This window comes from Anarrhichthys ocellatus, unplaced genomic scaffold, assembly GCF_004355925.1.
Source record: "Anarrhichthys ocellatus isolate YVR2014 unplaced genomic scaffold, GSC_Weel_1.0 scaffold137, whole genome shotgun sequence".
NCBI lineage: Eukaryota > Metazoa > Chordata > Actinopteri > Perciformes > Anarhichadidae > Anarrhichthys > Anarrhichthys ocellatus.
Window position 1 is genome coordinate 354,793 of NW_022280167.1, and position 4,998 is coordinate 359,790.

The following is a 4,998-nucleotide window of genomic DNA, read 5'->3' on the forward strand; positions in this document are numbered from 1 at the left end:
CACACACACACACACACACACACACACACACACACACACACACACACGCACACACACAGCTGAGTTCTGTGTGAACGTTCTTCACCCTCAAACACATGGAAGTGAAAACCTGTTAAGTAACTGAAAACCTATAAATCTCTTTCATTTGTTCACAGAATGTCATGCACATCTACAGATCTCCTTTTGGACTTGGAAATTAAATCTTTCTATTCCGATTTATTTTTACACGTTCAAATATTTGAGTTAATTTTCTCAGAATGGTTTTACTCGTTGGGACTTTTTATTTCTTTTATTCATGACCCACTGCTGAATCTGTCCATCTAAATACATGTCAGGTGTCAGCTGGACTGCAGAAGCACATTTCTCCAGAGATGTGTGTCTGTGAGTGAGCTAACACTGTGTTCCAATGAATGCTGGGATTGACTTCAGCCCGAGTGAGGAAGGAAAGAAGGAAGGAAAGCAAAGGAATAAAGACAGGCAGACATCTCTGCTCACACAGATCCATGACCTCCCAGCTGACCAATAGCATGTAGCCTTCCTGATGACCTCAGAGCCCCCTCCCCTGTCTGTGTGTGTGTTCAGTGATGTGGATGATCCACAGATCTGTGGTGGACCTGCTCCTCCCCTCCCCCTCCATACCTCCACGTTCCTCACACGCAGGCCTCGATGGTGAGGGGGAGGGGAGAGTGGGAGGGGGGTGGTAGGTCATTAGACAGCGGGGTGAAAAGGAGAGCAGGAGGAGTAGCACACACACACACACACACATACACACAAATGCACACACACAGGGACTATAACATACATCCATGACTAGTGACATCATATTTTCATGCTGTATTGACTCCCAACAGAAATCTCCATTAAACCAATTACTAGAAAATACATTCAGTTAAAAAAATCAAAAATATAGACTGTATGTGAAAACTGAATTTGCCAACCAGTCAAGTTGCAGTTTACATCCATGTTTGTCCAAAATGTGATCACTTCATCATTTCATCCTTTTAGACATTTGTGTGAAATTGTCATAATAAGCATATGAATTATTGTGTCATAGTCAAGCATTTAGGAGTCGGCCGCCCCAGAAGGGGGAGCAGCGGTGGAAGCTAAGCTAACCCAGTCAGGACCTAGGCTGCTCCACTACTCAGCATGCTCCTGGCTAATGTTAGGAGACAGGAAGATAAGATGGATGACATCAGTCTTCATGCTAACCAGGAGGTTTTTTAGGTCTTGTTTAGGGGTTAGTTGGGATTCACAAACTAACGGAGGTAGAACAGCAACTCCTGTGTTCTGCAAGGGAAAATGAGCGTTTTTGTCAAAGGAGTCAAGCGTCTTTGAAGAGATCACAGATAACGGCTTCAGTTTCCCGTCAGAAAGGTCTGTCTGACCGCAAGGTAAAGAAGCAAAAATAATAATATTTTCAGGTGTCTAAAATACGTCCACAGTAGTACATTTCTTTACTCCCGTGCTGGTGCTCCTGTCTGTTTCTGTAAACTCATCTACTGCAGTAAAACACTGACTATGGAGAAGAACCTCATACAACCAGCCTATAAACATCCAAACTATCCCTTTATGTGAAAAAAAACCGACCATAACTAGAACAAAAGCTCCTTTTGCACGTTCTTGTTCACCGATCCACTGCATGTGGAGATCCGTGGTCCAAGAACGTAAGGTCAATCAGACCAATATTTGTTTAGTATGCGTCCTGTGTTGTTCTTTTACTGTTTAAATGGATGGAAATAAGACTTTTAGGGGTTGAAAAGCAAGACTGAAAAGTTCAGAGCACCTGTTTCCAAAGAAACGATCTTTGTTTTGACTAATCAGTTTGCAAATACATTTTTTTCTCTCGTGAACTCACCTGCATGGTAATCTCTCATGCTCATTCTTTTTCATTTTTACCATCAATAAACATACAAACATTGAAACTTGTGGCACACAATGCTTGCTCTCTGTCTGAAGGAAGCGGAAGTGTTTCACCAATCATTCAGTGACCTTTGACCTGCAGTGAAACCAGCGTGTTTCAACCTAAGAGACATGAGATTAACTTGATTTAACTGTAACTTACTAACTTTAACTTTAACTCTTGTTAGCTGTTAGATACTGTCGGTGGTCGAGTTGCATTGTGGGTAGTGTAGGTACCAGAAAAGGAAGGTAAAAGCATGTACTGCATCCATTTTGTTACTTTTTTTAAACTATCCATCGTGAGTCCGACAACCTTAAAAGAGTGCGATAATAAATCAGTGGGGTATCTTTTAATACGTCCATAGTCAACATCTGGAATCCTCCACCCCTGTCCAGTGAACAGGATGCAGCCATGACGGACTGGACAGTGAAAACACAGCACACTTTATGATCTATAATGCTGATTATTGAATTCAAAGACCACTGTGGGAGTCATATGTAATGAACACATTATTTAATGAGATTAGCCCTGTCTTCAGCTGTCCGTCCGTCTGTCCGTCCTCCGTATCTCTCCATCCATCACCCCTCTCTCAGTCAGCCAATCAATACCTGATGTCAGGATGAGGTAAGTGATGACTTCAGAGTCATTAGGCGATATGATAGGCTGACACAGTGCCTTCAGCAGCCGCAGCTGGAAATGGATGGACCCCAGACACCCTGGGTCGTATTTCACCGCTCTCACAAACACACACACACGCACACACACACACACACACGTTGGCCCAGTGAGGATCTCGTATCTCCTCCCATAGAAATGGATTTCCCCCCTGCAGACCACACAGGGCTGATTCATATCTCTATTGATTTAGATGAGGAGATGAACTGAATGGGATGAGATGAAATCAGCCTCAGAAATAAATTACAAATGAATCAAATGAATCTGTTCAAGATACACACATAGGGACAGTTACATATATATATATATATATATATATATATATATATATATATATATTCAATTGTGGCTGAGAGCCATTGCAAAAGCGTGAAGCTTTAATCTGAAATGTATTATGAGATAACGCAGCTAAAATTGTCATGAGTCACCTCAGAAGGTCGCCACAGTAAAGAACTGTGGTAGTGCTGCAGCAGCTGGATGTTTCCAGGAAAGCACTCAGTGACTGGTTTGGCCGCTCATCTTACCAGTCTGTTACTGGAATGTCTCAGTTCAGGGGGAATCAGCACAGGAAACTCCTAAAGTGGATCCCATTAAAAGCACAAAGCAGGACAGCGAGGCTGCTGCGTAAAACATAAACTCTGAACATCACACTACTCTTTACGTTGAATGTGTTTTTAACAACCAATGAATTCAATTTATCAAGAGGATACAAAATCATTAAGAACAAGGTTTTTTTAACTATGTTATAAATTACATACAGAATATACTATATATCATTATTATAATATATTAATGCAGTGTTGTTGTGGTAGTATTTCAAATTATTAAATCCATTTTCCCTTTCACAAAGCCATTTGCTGACATTACATGACATTACATGAAATTTCATGAAAATAAACTTGATACAAGTCACATTTGTTATAGTGTACAATATGTGACAAAATCAGTGGCTGGTTTAGTTTATCTGAACATTGTTAGTACAACTAAAAAAAGAACAACTTCAGCAGTCATTCACATATTCATATTTACATATTTCATGCAAATTGGTACTGAACCATATAGCAAACAAACAGCCAAGCTAGGAGCACCACTCTGGGGGTTGGTCCACCACTTTTTAATCGATTGACATATAATTTGGTTCAGACGTTCATGTTCCCCTCAGGATGAATTGTAATATAATTAAAACTATTTCCCATCAGCCTCAGCTGTACTATGTGGTTTGTGCTAATTAGCAACTGTTAGCATGCTAACACGCTAAACTAAGATAGCGAACGTGGTGAGCATTACCTGCTGAACACCAGCTTGTTAGCATTGTCGCTGTGAGCATGTTAGCTTGCTGACGTCTCAGTACAGCCTCACAGAGCTGCTAGCATGACTCTACTGTAGTCTTGTTACTCCTACTTGAGGGGGAAATGTAGTTTGGAATGAAAATGCTTTGGACATAAAACAAACATCACAACATAGGCCTATTACTCTGCTAATTGCTTGATGTTTCACTTGAAATACAGTAGGCTATGCTCCAATTAAGACAAACCACAGGACCCAATTCACAGCAGGCCTCATCTGTAAATCCTGAGAAGAGAGAACATACCCGACCATTTTATCTGCCATTTCCACATCACCTTATATCATCTTGAATAGCTTAATAAAACCGACCCAGTCTTTCAGAATGACCGCTCTAAGACATGATTGATTGTGTGGAAGCGAACAGCTTTAAGACAGTTGATCTTAGAGCTGCATGATTTTGCACCGCGTAGAAGATAAACATCAAACAACTCCTGTTACAAGCACAGTTGGTGAGAGCTGGAGGGACTCAACCAAAACATTCCTAATTTTTTCATTTAACTCCTCTCTTGGCAATTTTGTTTGCAGGACACAATTTACGTCAAATACAAATGATGAAGAAAGTTGTGTATCGTTTATATAATGGAAAGAAATATGTTCAAGCAGTTGTAGAAATATGTTGTCATTTTTGTTTAACATAATCTAGGGTCTTTCAGGATTGTCCAAAATAAACGCTCTGTTTGGCAAGAAGTTTGTGATCGGTAGAATTGAGAAAAGAGAAGCCTCTGAACGAGTCATTTATGACTTTTACCCACCTCTAGTGGTGAGCAGCAGAACTGCAACAACATAACTCTTGCCTTGGCTTAGCCTCCCACATCTCCTCAACCAGCTGTCACTGTGATGTCTGTAACTGACAAAAAGCACAACCCGAATTCTATCAAACCAGAACTTCAGCAACCGCCAATCCAGAAACGGCAAAAAATCTGAAAGAAAGACTTTATTTGTCCTTCCGAACTCTCATTATGGCAGAAACATAATTCCTCCCCTCAGCCGGAGGAGGAAGTGAGGTTCAATGAATGCCATTATGTTCTCTGTGTGTGTGTGTGTGTGTGTGTGTGTGTGTGTGTGTGTGTGTGTGT